The sequence below is a fragment of the Geotrypetes seraphini genome, chromosome 7 (genome assembly GCF_902459505.1).
Source record: "Geotrypetes seraphini chromosome 7, aGeoSer1.1, whole genome shotgun sequence".
In the NCBI taxonomy this organism is placed as follows: domain Eukaryota; kingdom Metazoa; phylum Chordata; class Amphibia; order Gymnophiona; family Dermophiidae; genus Geotrypetes; species Geotrypetes seraphini.
The window spans coordinates 90,915,658-90,933,742 of NC_047090.1; positions in this window are offsets into that span (position 1 = coordinate 90,915,658).

Consider the following 18,085-nt stretch of genomic DNA (forward strand, 5'->3'; position numbering starts at 1 on the left):
AAAATTAGGCATCAACTAGTGTGGCACTAAGCACAATACTATAAAAGTTAGGAACACTTTTATAGAATCACGCTTAGAGCTGCTTAAGCAGCATAGGCGGTTATCAAGATGGAACCCAGTTACTACAGATTTTGGAAAAAAGACTCTCCTCTATGAGAACATCTACTCCATTGACAATTATCAATGATAATAATAATAATAATTTATTTCTTATATACCGCTATACCGTGAAGTTCGAAGCGGTTTACAATAAAGATACATTTGACAGTACATGGGATGTACTTCCTCTAGGCGCACACCTCGCGTATGACATCGGGAAAGGGAAACATGCCAAAACCTTAACCACCACCTTAAACTTTAAAAAGGGTAAATACGATTGCATGAGGGCCATGGTAGAAAAACGACTAGAGAAGATGGTGGACAAACTTGAAACGGTAGATCAGGCATGGTCCCTACTGAAAAATACTATCACAGAAGCACAAGATCTCTACATTCCGAGGATTTCCAAAGATCGGAGAACAAAGAGCAAAAGAGAACCGGCATGGCTTACCATACAGGTGAAGGAAGCCATAAAAGAAAAGAAGGACTCTTTCAAAAAATGGAAATGCATAAAGACAACCGAAACCTGGAACAAACATAAAGATGATCAGAAGAAATGTCACAAGGCGGTGAGGGATGCCAAACAGGATTATGAGGAAAAAATAGCCCAGGAGGCCAAAAACTTCAAGCCCTTCTTTAGATACGTGAAAGGGAAAAAACCTGCAAAAGAGGCAGTGGGACCCCTGGACGACCAGGGAAGAAAAGGGTACATCAAGGAAGATAAACAAATCGCAGACAAACTAAATTCCTTCTTTGCGTCTGTCTTTACGAAGGAAGACACCTCAACAATACCTGAAGCGGAGAAAGTGTTTCCAGGAGAAATAGAGGACAGCCTCACCACAGTTGAAGTGGACTTAGACCAGATATACTATCAGATCGACAAACTTAAAAGTGACAAATCCCCTGGACCGGATGGAATTCACCCGAGAGTCTTAAAGGAATTGAAGGTTGAAATCGGAGAGTTATTGCACAAACTTGCAAACCTGACAATCAGAACTGGACAGATACCGGACGACTGGAGGATAGCGAACGTCACGCCAATTTTCAAAAAAGGATCGAGAGGGGAACCGGGCAACTATAGGCCTGTGAGTCTTACGTCGGTTCCCGGCAAGATGGTTGAAGCACTGATCAAGGATAGCATAGTCCGGCACTTGGACGCACACGACTTGATGAAACCCAGTCAACATGGATTCAGGAAAGGGAAATCATGTTTGACGAATTTACTCCAATTTTTTGAGACCGTAAACGAGCAAATTGATAGTGGGAAGCCTGTGGACATAATATACTTGGACTTCCAGAAAGCGTTCGACAAAGTTCCACACGAAAGACTTCTCAGGAAACTACAAAGCCATGGCATAGAGGGAGATATACAAAGATGGATAGGCAAATGGCTGGAAAACCGAAAGCAGAGAGTGGGCATAAATGGGAAGTTCTCCGACTGGGAGAAAGTGACTAGTGGTGTACCCCAGGGCTCGGTACTTGGGCCGATCCTTTTTAATATTTATATCAATGACCTGGAGGAAGGAATATCCAGTGAGATCATCAAGTTTGCAGACGATACAAAACTATGCCGGGCGATCAGATCGCAGGAGGATAGAGAGAAACTCCAGAGCGACTTGTGTCGGTTAGAAACATGGGCGGAGAAATGGCAGATGAAGTTCAATGTGGAGAAATGCAAGGTAATGCATTTAGGCAATAAAAATAAGGAATACGAGTATACAATGTCAGGTGCAACTCTGGGGAAGAGTGAACAAGAAAGGGACCTGGGTGTACTGATAGATAGGACCCTGAAGCCGTCGGCACAATGCGCGGCAGCGGCAAAGAAGGCAAATAGAATGTTGGGCATGATAAAGAAAGGAATCTCGAGTAGATCGGAGAAAGTTATAATGCCGCTTTATAGGGCAATGGTCAGACCACACTTGGAATACTGCGTCCAACATTGGTCTCCCTACCTAAAGAAGGATATAAAACTACTGGAGAGGGTGCAGAGACGAGCAACAAAACTGGTGAAGGGTATGGAGAGACTGGAATATGAGGATAGACTTATAACACTAGGATTGTTCTCCCTTGAGAAAAGGAGAATGCGTGGGGATATGATCGAGACCTTCAAAATACTGAAAGGAATCGACAAAATAGAGCAGAGAAGATTATTTACACTGTCCAATTTGACACGGACTAGAGGACATGGAATGAAGCTAAGGGGGGACAGGTTCAGGACTAATGTCAGGAAGTTCTGCTTCACTCAGAGAGTGGTTGACACCTGGAATGCCCTCCCAGAGGAGATTATTGCGGAATCGACCGTCCTAGGCTTCAAGAGCAAACTAGATGCATATCTCCTTAAGAGAGGCATATAAAGATATGGTGGACTATAAATTACGCCAGGTGTACACCTGGCGGGGCCTCCGCGTGTGCGGATCGCCGGACTTGATGGACCGAAGGTCTGATCCGGAGATGGCAGTTCTTATGTTTAATGTACTATCCTTATGTTTATGCTTTATAATCACAATGACGCCTCTCAGATCCCTTATCCCTGATCCATTTCTCTCCCTCCAATTCTCCTCGCAGCCCTCTTTCATTGTAGATATCCTGAAAACCTTACTAGCAAAGGGGTACTCCAGGACCGAGTTGAGAAACCCAGCGTTATAATACTGTTTGATTATGACCCTCTGGATCCTGTGAGGATTCGCCTTGAAGTTCATGTGGTATTGCCTGAAGACAAGGACAATACTGCTCAACTGTGAGAAGTCCAGGATGGAGGAGGATTAAGGAGCAAACCAAGTATGTCTGAGAGAGGACCAAGTCCACAACCCAGTAGATTTCCTGATTAGATAAAGATCAGACTGGTGACAATATTCCTTATTGGAAAGGTTGAAGAGGAAGTAAGCAAAACAGAACTGGGTAGTAGAAAGAAAGAGCTGTTACGTAGTATTCAGAAACAAATTTGAAGAAGTGTGGAATTGTTTTATTTTTTTGTAAGTGGTTCTGTGTTTACCTGTAGGTCTGAGCCTACCACTAGGAGAGGAAAAGGTGGAAGATGGCAGCCCCCCCTCCCCCTACACTTACATTTTCAATATCCACAAACCTGGCAGGAGCTTATCAGCAGGGGACCCACTGCGGCTACTATCAGGACACTCTTATGTAAGTAATTTAGATTTGTATATTCATGTTCGGAGACAGTTTTTCAGCCTAGTAATGCAGGGGAGGATGACAGGTTTTCCCCCCGTGGACATGTATTGCATGATCTTTTATTCAGTTGTTTCAGCCCAGCAGCTTGATAATGTCTGCAACATGCTGAGCAATTGTTTGATAGCCCCAAATAGAATATCAAGTGGTAAATGCTCTCATGTACTTTTGGAACCTGCTTTTTCCTTATATAAACTTATTTCCTGAAAGGGTAGATCTTCTATCATAGGGCTCCTTTTACAAAGGTGCGCTAGCGTTTTTAGCACACACACATGATTAGTGCGCACTATAGCGCACATGAGCTGAAAAATTACCACCTGCTTAAAAGGAGACCTTAGTCTCTCTGTATAGACTTACCATCCTAAACTCCTTAGCAAAGACTTTTTGAACAACATAGTATCAGAAAGCTTGGGGTGGAGGGAGGGGAAAAAGGGGGCTGAAGATAATGTTTGGCCCTTCCAATCAAAAGAAATTGTTCAGTTGCTCCTGCTGCACGTGGCTTTGTATCAATACGTTAACAGAAAGAGACAAGGCCACCATACCTTTGCATTATTGCCAGAAAATTAATAAGAAGAAACTCCTCTTCTTGCAAAGGCAGATGCTGTCAGAATTTACCAGCTCATGTTAGAGCTGAGGAGAAACTGGCCCACTTCTAGTTCTGTGAAGTTTCTCCCCACATTCAGGTATACAACAGGGGTAATTCTCGTAATAGGTGTATGCAAGTCTGAGCAAGTGCCTATTTTATTGTCGCCTAGAGCCTGAATAGGTATGTGCGACATACAAATAGAATATTAGATTAGATTTTATGAAAACAACATTGATATCTATGTGCTTTATCAAATAGGTCTCAGTAGTAGGAAGGGGCAGCTGGAAAAATTTTTGTGTGTATGTTGTTTCATGTCATTCACAGGAATTTGTATTTTATTAGGGTCTTTTATGGTCATTTTGTCATTATGAGAGTAACGTTGTTAAGGACATAAGAACATAAGAGTTGCCATATTGGGACAGACGGAAAATGGCCAACCCAGGTCCCAAGTATCTAGCTAGATTCCAAGTAGTAAAACAGATTTTATGCTGGTTATCCTAAGAATAAGCAGTGGATTTCCCCACACCATCTCAATAATGGCTTATGGATTTCTCCTTTAGGAAATTATCCAAGCCTTTTTAAAATCCTGCTAAGCTAACTGATTTCACCATATTCTCCAGTAACAAATTCCAGAGTTTAATTACACATTGTATGAAGAAATCAGGGGTGCCCAACACGTCGATCGCGATCGACCAGTAGCTCAGGAAGGCAATGCGAGTCGATCGCGGAGCCCATCCCGGGCTCCGTGATAGACTCGTGTTGCCGTCCTGATCTACCGGGCCGATCAGCCTTCCTCTCCAGTGTTCTCTCTAGGGCCTTTTAGCTGGGCGGTCCGCCCAGCTGTCATCTGCTGCTGCCGCCTCTGCTGAACATTAAAAAAAACAAAACAAAAAAACTGGCTTTGAGATTTCAGCCCGTAGCGAACTTATGCTCCGTGGCTCTAACGTGTGCGTGCCGGCTTCCCTTCTCTTCCCTCCGAAACTGGAAGTTATGTCCGGGGGGGGGGGAGAAGGAAAGCCGGCACGCACATGTTGAGAGCCCTGAAGCAAGCGTTCGCTATGGGCTAAGGCGGGAGTGAAGCATTTGCTCTTCTTGCTGCCGGGTCCTGCCTACTTTCTGTTTCCACGAAGGCAGGACCCGGCAGCATTTCCCCCAATAGGTTGATCGCGATCTTGGGCCAATCAGCCTTCCTCTCCCCGACGGCAGAATTGACGTCGGGGAGAGGAATGCTGGTCGGCCGAAGCAGGGAGAACTTGGGGCGGCGTCGGCTTTCGGGCCTGTTATTGGTGGCGGTTTGGGTCCTGGTCGCCGATGGCAGTGGCTTGGGGGAGGGCAGGGAGAAAGAAAGAAAAATGCAGGCAGGGAGACAGAAGGAAAGAAGAGAAACAGAAAAAAAAGAAAGGGAGGCAGAGAGAAAGAAAGGGCAGGGAGAGAGGAAGGAAAAGTTGGGGGAGGGAACGAGGTCTGGAGGAGAGGAAGCATACAGGCTAAAAGAAGGGAAGAAAGATTGGATGCACAGTCAGAAGAAGAAAGTGCAACCAGAGACTCATGAAATCACCAGACAAGGTAGGAAAAATGATTTTATTTTAAATTTAGTGATCAAAATGTGTCTGAATTTATATCTGCTGTCTATATTTTACACTAAGGTCCCCTTTTACTAAACCGCAATAGAGTTTTTTAGCGCAGGGAGCCTATGAGTGTCGAGAGCAGCGCTGGGCATTCAGCGCAGCTCCCTGCGCTCTAAAAACTGCTATCGTGGTTTAGTAAAAAGGGAGGAGAATATATTTGTCTATTTTTGTATGGTTGTTACCGAGGTGATAGTGCATTGAGTCATCTGCTTTGACCTCTTTGAAAAACCCTGGAATAGGAATGATAATTAACATTTTCTATGCGTACAGTGTGCGTTGTGTTTTTTTTAAATTTTATTGTTGGTAGATCATTTTGACTTGGTCATTTTAAAAGTAGCTCGCAAGCCCAAAAAGTGTGGGCACCCCTGGAAGAAATATTTTCTCCCGTTTGTTTTAAATCTACTACTTATTGCATGCCCCGTAGTCCTAGTATTTTTGGAAAGAGTGAACAAGTGATTCACTTCTACCCTTTCCACTCTACTCAGTATTTTATAGACCTCTATCATATCACTCCTGAGCCGTATCTTCTTCAAGCTGATGAGCCCTAGCCACTTTAGCCTCTCCTCATAGGGAAGTCGTTCCAAACCTTTTATCATTTTTGTTGGCCTTCTCTATACCTTTTCTAATTCACTTATATCTTTTTTGAGATACAGCGACCAGAATTGCACACAATATTCAAGCTGTGGCCATACAATTTTAACATTTTCATCTTTGTTTTCCATTCCTTTCATGATAATTCCATACATTCCATTTGCTTTCTTAGCCACTGTCACATGTTGAGCTGAGGGTTTCAACATATCCTCAACAATGACACCTAGATCCTAACATAGAACCCGACATCACGTAACTATAGTTTGGGTTCCTCTTTCCCACATGCATCACTTTGCACTTGCTCACATTAAACATCATCTGCCATTTTGATACCCAGTCTCACAAGGTCCTCTTGCAATTTTTCACAATCCTTTTGTGATTTAATAACTTTGAACAACTTTGTGTCATCAGCAAATGTAATTATCTTACTAGTCATTCCCATCTCTAGATCATTGATAAATATGTTAAAAAGCAGCGGTCCCAGCACAGACCCCTGGGGAACCCCACTGTTTACCAAAATGCTGTGTGCATATCACATTGAAAGGAAGCTGAGTTCAAAGAGCTAAATGAAAAGATAAAGCTATTATTTAAACAGAGGAAAAGCCTCAGAACCCTGTTATAGAGGATAACCCTTCTTATAACTAGAAAGGATAAATAACTTAATCGGCTGAAACCCCTCTGTGGCAAAATGCTGCACTCACAATTTAAACAGTCATTTAATCTGTACAGTGATTTAGTAAATATGCCAAACTTATCTTTCTAGTGTCTGGAACAAAACCCACAGTCCACCCGACCACCAACGATAGGCCAACCTTCACAGCTGCTTCAGGGTTTATCCAGGACAGGACTGGCACACTTCCATCCTCTATAATAAAACCCTAAGTGCGCATGCACACTTAGGAAACTGTGATCCCTGACAGCGTGCTGTGTCCTTCCGTGGCTGTATTCTATTTGCGCCAGCTGGCGGCAAGTGTAGTCATTTGAGCAGTGGTGGCAGTTTCACTCCTGATAGCTGGTGCCTAGAGGAACAGCTGGAGGGTGTCATGCAGGTGCTGCGAGGTGTCCCATGCTGGTAAAAATTCCCTGCTAGAAGGGGTGCTGATGGACACGGGGGAGCAGGGAAGGGGTGCTGCTGAACATGAGGGAGGTACAAGGAAGGGAGAAGGCCTAGTACTGGACAGGGGGAGCAGGCAAGGTGTGGTGATGGACAGCTGAGGAAAGAGAGAGACAGAAAGAAAGAAAGAAAGAAAGACAGACAGAAAGTGGCCAAGGAGAGAGAGAGAAAGAAAGAAAGAAAGAAAGGCAGACACACATGTAACGGGCTTAAAGACTAGTGCTCTATAATTTGCCCATGATAGAGAGTTATCCTCTATAATGGGGCTCTGAGGCTTTTCCTCCGTTTAATAACTTAGCTTCCTTTCAATGTGATTTGTACACTTCATTTTGGAATATAGTTAATATAATTTTTTGCTATTGCTGTATGGGTTTTGAGAGTTGGTGTTGAACCCCACTATTTACCCTTTGGGCGGGACTGGGCGAGCCTGGGGGAGTGGCTATGGGTCCGGATTTTCCTTCAGGAAAATCTGGTAACCCTAGCCTAACTCGGTGGGTGGTTACCACTTCAAGGTAGGCATCGACTCCAAGGTGCCTACCAGAAAGTAAGTGTGGTTAGGAGTGGATTCTGGGCAGATTTGGGGTATGGTTTGACTTAGGCGCTTAACTTAGACGCATTCATTTAGGCTACGAAAACCCTAGCAGACCTAAGGTTTCAACATCGCACAATGCCTAATACCACTTAGGGGTTGCTAGGCATGAATCTGTAAACAGTGCCTAGTGGATGACTGACAATTGCGCTCAACAATGACTAGAAGTTAGGTGCTGTTTATAGAATCAGGGCCTCACTGTGCATCACTGGGGTGCCTGATAGGGGGCATGCAGGTATAGAATGGTGACTCATTTGCATCATCTTCTGAACAGTATAAATTTGTGCATTTTGATTTGCAAGCAACTGAGAAAGGATTTACAATGACATGGAAATGCCAGTGATATACTCATGCCTGCATGTTATTAACAAATGAAAATAAGTAGGAAAAAAAAATTGGGGGGTGATATTCAAAGCGAATTAAACAGGCAAAGGGAGGCTTAAATTGCTCAGGGTTGCTCAGCTGCCAATACTCAGTGGCAAATAACTGGACAGTGCCGCTGAATATTGAGATTGGCCATCAAAAAATGGACATGTAAGGGACGATACAGGTGGCAGCATTGGGGAGGAGCCAGCCGTTATGCAGGTACCAACAGTAGTTAGTGCTGGCACCCACATAGCTAAGCAGGTGAATTTAGGACAACTCAAAAGCTGTCCTAAATTCATGTGCTTAGCTATGTGCGTGCCAGCTGAATATCTGCCAGGACCCACAGAAGAAAAACATGGAGAAGAGGACTACAATTGGTCAGCAAAGTTACACCTGAGAATGGAGTGGATACTGCACCATTCACAGAAGAAAGTGTTCATGAACAACTTGAAAAACTGAAGGTGGATAAAGCTATGGGACCAGACGGGATCCTTCCCAGGATATTGAGGGAGTTACGAGAAGTTCTAGTGGGTCCTCTTAAACATTTGTTCAATAAATCTATAGAGACAGGAGCGGTTCCATGGGACTGGAGAAGAACAGATGTGGTCCCTTTTCACAAAAGTGGTTGCAGAGATGAAGCAGGAAACTATAGGCTGGTAAGTCTCACTTCAGTGTTTGGAAAAATAATGGAAACGTTGCTGAAGAAAAGGGTAGTGAAATTCTCAGAATCTAATGGATTACAAAATCCAAGGCAACATGGGTTTACCAAAGGTAAATCATGCCAAACAAATCTGATTGAATTCTTTGACTGGGTGACCAGAGAATTAGATCAAGGACATGTGCTAGATGTAATTTACTTAAGATTTCAGCAAACCCTTTGGCACGGTTCCTCATAGGAGGCTCTTAAACAAACTCCATGGACTGAAGTTAGGGTCAAAAGTGGTGAACTGGATTAGAAATTGGTTGATGGACAGAGGGTTGTGGTAAATGGAATTTGCTCAAAGGAGGGTCAGGGGAGTAGTGGAGTGCCTCAAGGATTGGTGTTGGAACCGATTCTGTTCAGTATATTTCTGATCCTTTTTGCGGATACCAAGCTATGTAACAGAGTGGACACCCCAGAGGGAGTAGAAAACATGAAGATCTGCAAAATTTAGAAGAATGGTCTAGTGTCTGGCAACTAAAATTCAATGTGAAGAAGTGTAGATTGATGCATTTGGGGGATAGAAATCCGAGGGAACCGTATGTGCTGGGAGATGAGAGGCTGATAAGCACAGATGGAGAGAGGGATCTTGGGGTGATTGTGTCTGAGGATCTAAAGGTATCTAAACAGTGTGATAAGGCAGTGGCTGTAGCCAGAAGGATGCTAGGCTGTATAAAAAAAGAGGAGTAACCAGCAAAAGAAGGGAGGTGTTGATACCCTTGTATAGGTCATTGGTAAGGTCGCACTTGGATTATTGTGTTCAGTTTTGGAGGGCGTATCTGGCAACAGATATAAAAAGACTTGAAGCGGTCCAGAGGAAGGCAACAAAAATGGTAAGGGGTTTGAACAAAAAGAAATATGAGAAGAGACTGGAAGACCTAAATATGTATACTCTGGAGGAGAGGAGGGTCAGGGGAGATATGATACAGATGTTTAAATACTTGAAAGGTATTAATATAGAACCAAACCTTTTCCAGAGAAGAAAAAATGGTAAAACTAGAGGGCATAATTTGAGGTTACAGGGAGGAAGACTTAGGCGCAATGTTAGGAAATTCTTTTTCACGGAAAGAGTGGTAGATGCCTGGAATGCCCTCCCGAGGGAAGTGGTGGAGGGGAAAATGGTGATGGAATTCAAAAAAGCGTGGGATAAAAATAGAGGATCTCTAATTAGAAAATGAAGGATGTAAATTAAAGAACTAAGGCCGGTATTGGACAGACCTGCATGGTCTGTGTCCCTTATATGGTGATTCAGTGTAGGATGGGCTGGGGTGGAGTTGCCGTACAGTGAGAGATTAGAGAAACTGGGCCTCTTCTCCCTTGAAAAGAGGAGACTGAGAGGGGACACAGGAGTGTGTGGCGCAGTGGTTGGCGCTACAGCCTCAGCACCCTGGGGTTGTGGGTTCAAACCCTGCGCTGCTCCTTATGACCCTGGGCAAGTCACTCAGTCCTCCATAGCCCCAGGTACGTTAGATAGATTGTGAGCCCACTGGGACAGATAGGGAAAATGCTTGAGTACCTGATTGTAAAACCGCTTAGATAACCTTGATATGCGGTATATAAAAACCTAATAAACTTGAACTTGAAACTTGACATGATCGAAACATTCAAGAAAATGAAGGGAATAAACTTAGTAGATAAAGACAGGTTGTTCACCCTCTCCAAGGTAGAGAGAATGAGAGGGCACTCTCTAAAGTTAAAAGGGGATAGATTCCGTACAAACATAAGGAAGTTCTTCTTCACCCAGAGAGTGGTAGAATACTGGAACGCTCTTCCGGAGGTTGTTATAGGGGAAAACACCCTCCAGGGATTCAAGACAAAGTTAGACAAGTTCCTGCTGAACCAGAACGTACACAGGTAAGGCTAGACTCAGGGCACTGGTCTTTGACCTAAGGACCGCTACGTGAGCGATGGACCACTGGTCTGACCCAGCAGCGGCAATTCTTATGTTCTTAAATACAAAAATCTGAAGATTCCCTCCAATCTTCCTGCTCCCCCTCCCATCTTGATTCTCCTTCCCCCATCATGTGACTCTAAGTCCCTTTCCCTTCCATCATCTATGCAAAAACTTACCACCTCCTCCCACTCCTCCAACATGCAGGATAGGTTCCCACCCCCGGGCCTACCTGCAATCCCTGGTGATCCAGTGGGAGCAGTGAGGGCAGGAGCACTTGTTCGTGCTCCTAGTGGCTGCATTTCCAATTGTGACCTCTAGTACTTAGCTGCATTGCTGCCTCACTAAGCCCAAATTTGCACAAGTAATTTTTAGTGCTTTTTATTGAATTCAGGTGTTTATGAATCAGCTCACTTTTATCCACATTTTTATTCACAAAAGAAATGTAAGCTGGAGAGATAAGATTTTCTTTGATTAAATCTTTGTTGGCTTTGTCCCATTAAATCATATCTATATACCTATATTCAGTAATTTTGTTCTTTATAATAGCCTGTACCATTTTGGCTGCTACTGATGTCAGGCTCACTGGTCTGTAGTTTTCTCGTTCAATATCCTGTGATGTATGCCATCCAGTCTAGGTGATGTGCCACGCTTTAGTTTGTCAGTTTGTCCTATTATATTTTTCATGCCTGTTGTGCCGCCAGCAGTCACTCAAGCTTCTGGACTGCTGGACCGTAAATATACTCTTTCCCTTGACATCAAATATTCAACTCAACCAAAAGAGACAAAAAGAAACCAGTTGTCAGAATGGTCTTTAGTCAGTCTTAAACCCGTTCCTTTCATTCATGCAAAACAAAATCACAAAAAGAATACGATTGTGATTGCACATCAGGTTACCAGTCTGTAACACAAGTCCATATAGCTTGGAAGCCAAAACAAGTAGAAAACCAAAACAGCTATTGGGTAATTTCTCTGGTTACAAAAGTTTAGCACAGTTCCTTTATTGAGCCAAACAATGACTCTCTTCAGTGCTTCTGGTGCTTCTCAATTAAACACCCTCACTAGGAGCCAGGTCTCCCCAATTCAGCTTGGGGTCTTCTCCCCCACTAGAAAGTTACCAACCTGTAGTCCAAAAGGTAACAAAAAAATCATAAAGCAAAGCACACTCTAAGTCCCTGTTTATATGCCATGCACTGCTTCAAAGCAAAACAATTCCTTTTCACCTTTCTTCATTCGGCCTTCTCAAACACCAGAATATTGCAGGCTGTAACAACACCCTAGGTCTTAGGGTAAAGAGTGTAGAATAAACCCCAAGGACTTATTCTCCCACCCTCCTGTACTTAAGGAATTCAGCAACTTACACCCATCCCCCACTTTCTCCCTAGGTTCAGGTAGGGTTACCAGATTTTGCATTTGGTAAAGGAGGACATATGTCCCTGCTCCGTTCCGCCCTTGGGCCTGACCCGTTCCGCCCCTAGGTCTGCCCCATTCCACTCCCGCCCCTGCCCCATTCCGCCTCCCAGCCCCATGCACACCTCGTCTCTTTGGACCGGGTCTGGAATGCATCTGCACATGCACAGATGTGACGTGATGATGTGTGTGACATCACCGCGTCACAGCCTCACATGCACAGATGCACGCCAGACTTGGCCCCAATCTTACCAGCTTTTCAAAACCCAGTCAAAGTTCTGGGTTTTGAAAAGCTATCAGGACACCTGGACAGTCCTCTGAAAAGAGGACAGGTCCGGGTAAATCCGGATGTCTGGTAACCCTAGGCTCAGATATTGCAGGCATGTAAAAGAGGCTTGTGCAATGCAGAAAGAAACTTTATTTTCCTGGTTTTAACAAAAGCATAACGGTTCATAGTTCCTCCTTTGTCACTTTTGCTTCCTCCCTGGTCTGGACACTGGCTTCCCAATCCATAATACTCTTTGTGGGAAGGATTTCAGCAGGTAATGACTCCACCTCATTATTAGAAGCTTCCACCATCTCAATGTCTGGATTCTCTGGGAAATCAGTGCTCTCTCCTAAGCCCTCCCCCTGGAAAGTTCTGTGCCTCCTTTTATGTTCCCACCCCAGATTATTCCTGGGAACTGCTTTCTCACCCCTGATTATTCCTTCTCGGGCTGCTGTTAACTTCTATGGACCCAGGTGTTGCCCTTTTCTTCCTCCCCCCGGAAACTGAAACCCAAAGCTTAGTTTGGCAGCTAAACTCTCTCCTGCCTGTCTGTGAGCTTTTACTACTATCCCGTTTAACCTCCCGCTTTTGGGTTTGGGATGCCCTGGCATCTTCTGTGCAAGGAATATAGGTCCCAATACTGGACTTCTCAGGGGATACTGGGGTTTTAGACTCTTCCCCTAACACTATATATACATTCAGTAATTTTGTTATTTATAATAGTCTCTCTGAAATAACTATCAAACTTTAAAGAATAATATTTTAAAAAGGCATAAAGAGACAGACTATACCAGGTGTCAGTTACTACCGTAAAGACAAGGGGGGGACCTACATGCAATTAAAGGTACAGCCTTGATCACTTTTCTGGGCAAACTGGATAGATCAGCTGTCTTTATCTGCCATCATTCACAATGTTACTATGAATATAATCAGATATTTGACCATTTACAGGATCCAGGAATTTTGCAGAGCTCAGACTGAAATGACTGAGTATCATTACATTTTCCGGAGAAAACAGAACAGATAAACTCTCTGATATCCCATCTTAAAAGAGAAAAATATGTTTTCATAGGTGAGGATTGTCAGAATCCCTGGTGCACAGCTGTCGGAAACCTGGCAACAGGTTTATAGAGCTGTGTTTAGCAGTGGTTGCCAGTGTACCAGCCCTGATTACTAGGCAGGAAGCAACATGATTTTTTTCTCAGGTCTCTGTTATTCAAGCATCCTGATGGGCGATGAACAGATTTACATGATGCACATGTATCGTTCATGCAAGCCTGCAGTAGCTTTGATTCATTTTTCCTCCTCTAGTATATCACTGTAAGAAAGTAATTTTCTCTTTTATATTCCCTGCTATAACCTTAAGTGGAAGTGTAGATACACTTTAATAAAATATCTTCACCTAGCTAGAATGAGGTGAGGAGATAAACAGCTTGGAGCATGCACAGGCTTGATACAGGCATAGATAACAGGAGGGAACCCTTCATTGGCCAAGGCTATTTCTGGGTGAAGGGGACAGAATCCAAGCTGCAGAACTAAACAGGACGTTTGTGACATACATGAGATTAGTTCAGGAGCCTTGTGCAGAATTTGCACATGTAAAATCAGCATATATCCACGCAGAAGGTAAACATTTAAATAGCAGTTCTGCATTGTTGATATTTATATGTAAAACAGCTACAAAAGTGGGGAAAAGATTATCATTAATTCTGCTGACCATAAAACCCCCATTGGATAGGGTCACTTCAACCATTGGTCAAAAAAAAACCTTCTCACAATCTTATTGCAAAATGCACGTGTATATTTTAAATAGCACTTTATGCACATATAAATTTAGAATAGCACGACTTTGTAAATAATTCCTTTCATTATATGCGTAATTTTCAGTATGGCCTTGATTCTATAAATGATGGCTAAAGTTAGGTGCCTAGATTAGCATGGCTAGCCAATCTAGGTGCCTAACTTATACCCTCTTTTACTAGGCTGCAGTGGGGGATAAATGCTAAGCCGTTGCTCTGACGCTAATAGGAATTCTAAGAGCATCAGAGCAGCATGGGCCAGGTTAAAAACCTCTATTGCAGCTTAGTAAAAGAGGAAGGGGTTAATTAATTAAAAGGCATAATTGGTGCCGATAATAAAAACAATTGACGTAAATTGCACTTAATTAGATGGTAGGTATCTGATAATAATAATAACATTGAGCTGGTGTTAATTCAAGCCGCATAGCGCGGGGTTAGCGTGCACTAATCTGCTGCGTGCGCTAAAAATGCTAGCGCACCTTAGTAAAAGGAGCCCTAAGTCTTTGCCCCATGCTTGATAAGAAAGAAGATGCTGATGATATTTTTTAAGTTTTCATCCTTTAACAGGCGGAAAGGGGAGCTGCTTGCCTGGTGTGAGTGGACGCTGGAGGAGACCTGGACGCTGCCCCGAGTTGCCCGCAGCAGCACTAGAGCCCGGAGCTGAAATCGGACAGGCACTTTGGAAGACGGACCCCTGACGTCATCGGGTCCATCCTCCCTGCCTTTCAATTACTTTAAATTTGAGCCTGCTGCCGCGGAGAGGCTGGGAGCTGCTTGCCTGGTGTGAGTGGACGCTGGAGGAGACCTGGACGCTGCCCCGAGTTGCCCGCAGCAGCACTAGAGCCCGGAGCTGAAATTGGACAGGCACTTTGGAAGACGGACCCCTGAGCACCGTGGAGCTGGGGAGCGGGAGATCAGGTTGTATAACTTCATCTGATATTATATCAATTAAGCTTAAGCCTAAAAGCTCAACACCTGCTGTTTCTGGTCCCATGGATAGACATTTGACATTTCCTATAGAAGCTCCAGCATTAAAGTAGCTGCGTGTATGAATGTCTGTGTGTCAAAACAAAACCTGTAGCGTATTAAAACCACACTTTAAAGTAGCAGTGCTGCAGAGAAGGGGGAGAGGAAATTCTTTGGGCTAGATTCACTAAACTTACCGATCCTGTCCCGATGATCGCAAAACCAGCGATCATTCCCCGACCCGATTCACTAAACAGTTTCCCGATCAATATCCGATCTGATCCACCCATGCAAATGAGGAAAATGGTATGCAAAAGTAGGAAGCCATCGATTCACTAAGCAGAAGAAGAAACACTGATTGGGTTTGCCGATCCGAAAAGAAGCGACTGCTGAGGACCAGTCACATACTATCCTTGCCGATTCTCCTGCCCTCTTCCGCCCTGAAATATCTTTATCGAGGTTACAACCCCATATAAAACAACCATCAAAATTAAAAATAAAACTGTAAAAATATCTTTACATATGCGTAAGAATTCCTTTTTTATATATTTGGTAAAAAGCGCATTGCGAGCCCGTGGTTTTAACCTGTGGGTTTAAAGTGTGTTCTGTTCGATAATCTGGCTACATAAAATAATTCACTGTGTCGGTCACAATCATTCCTTTTTAAAAAATGTCCAACTCATGGGACCAGCAAAAGTAAACTGCAGCCAACCCTCCCTCTTTCTTTTGAGCTCACTTGTGCTTTGCCGCCAATGACGTGCAGGAATAAACCCTGAGCACTAACTACGTAGTAAGGGCAAAGAGCTAGCGCATGCGTAAATTGCATCAATAAACAAACAGGATATTATGCGCATGCGTTTTGAGCGCTCTTACAGTGATCAATGGGATCGCTATAGGGCTAGCATTCAATCAGATCATTTGCATGTAGAATCCATAGTGAATCAGTTGCTCGTCAAAACTCAGCCAAGAATTGCCCAACAATGATCCAGATTGGTAAGTTTAGTGAATCTAAGCTTTAATCCTTTCTGCTCAAGCCTAGCAACCAGCAACATTGCTTCTTTAAACCCAGTGGGGATCTGTACTCCTAGGGAAGAATGTATAGTTTTAATGTACTGTGATAGAAAGGTTAGCAGAGCACAGAGGTGCCTTACCAATTAAGAACATAAGAAGTTGCACCCGCTGAGTCAGACCAGAGGTCCATCTTGCTCAGCAGTCCGCTCCCGCGGCAGCCCATCAGGCCTAGTGCCTGAACAGTGGTCCCTGATTAATTTTGTAACTTACCTCTAATCCCATCCCTATAATCTACCTTTACTCTTATCTGTACCCCTCAATCCCTTTGTCTTCCAAGTACCTATCCAAAGCTTCTTTGAACCCCTGTAGCGTGCTCCTCTTTATCACATCCTCTGGTAGCGCGTTCCATGTATCCACCACCCTCTGTGTGAAAAGAACTTCCTGGCGTTTGTTCTAAACCTCTCCCCTTTCAATTTCTCTGAGTGCCCCCTTGTACTTATTGATCCCCTTAATTTGAAAAATCTGTCCCTGTCTATTTTTTCTATGCCCTTCATGATCTTGAAGGTTTCTATCATGTCTCCTCTAAGTCTCCGCTTTTCCAGGGAGAAAAGCCCTAGCTTTTTCAGTCTGTCAGTATATGAGAGGCCCTCCATGCCCTTTATTAGCTTAGTTGCTCTTCTCTGGACCCTCTCAAGTACCTCCATGTCCTTCTTGAGGTACGGCGACCAGAACTGAACACAGTACTCCAGGTGCGGGCGCACCATAGCACGATACAGTGGCAGGATGACTTCCTTTGTCCTGGTCGTGATACCCTTCTTAATGATACCCAACATTCTGTTTGCTTTCCTTGAGGCCGTGGCACACTGCGCCGACGCCTTCAATGTTGTGTCCACCATTACTCCCAGGTCTCTTTCAAGGTCGCTCACCCCTAGCGCTGATCCCCCCATTTTGTAAGTGAACATTGGGGTTTTTTTCCCTATATGCATGACCTTACATTTCCCTATGTTGAAACTCATTTGCCACTTTTTGACCCATTTTTCCAGTGTTGTCAGATCTTTTTGGAGATCTTTGCAGTCCTCCATGTTATTGACCTTGCGATATAGTTTGGTGTCATCCGCAAATTTAATAACCTCACATTTTGTTCCTGCTTCCAGGTCGTTAATGAATATATTGAATAGGAGCGGTCCCAGCACCGACCCCTGTGGAACTCCGCTCGTGACCCATTGCCAGTCTGAGTAATGTCCCTTTACTCCAACCCTCTGTTTCCTGTCCGCCAGCCAGTTTTTGATCCATCGGTGGACCTCCCCTTGCACCCCATGGTTCCATAGCTTCCTTAGTAGTCTTTCGTGTGGCACCTTGTCGAAGGCTTTTTGGAAGTCAAGGTAAATGATATCTATGGATTCCCCTTTATCCACCTGGCTGGTTACCCCCTCAAAGAAGTTTAATAAGTTCGTGAGGCATGACCTGCCCTTGCAGAAGCCATGCTTGCTCGACTTTAGCTGCCCATAGTTGTCGATGTGTTCCCAGATGCTGTCTTTAATCAGTGCTTCCATCATCTTTCCCGGGACCGAGGTCAAGCTCACCGGCCTGTAGTTTCCTGGGTCTCCCCTTGAGCCTTTCTTGAAGATGGGCGTGACATTTGCTATTTTCCAGTCTTCCAGAATCTCTCCAGTTTTTAGGGATAGGTTGCATATTTGTCGAAGTGGCTCAGCTATTTCGTTCCTTAGTTCCTTGAGTACCCTTGGGTGAATGCCATCCGGACCTGGCGATTTGTCGCTCTTTAGCCTGTCTATCTGCCTGAGGACATCCACCTTGCTCACCTCTAGCTGGACCAGATTTTCATCCTGCTCTCCTTTTACGATCTCCTCGGGCTCCGGGATGTTG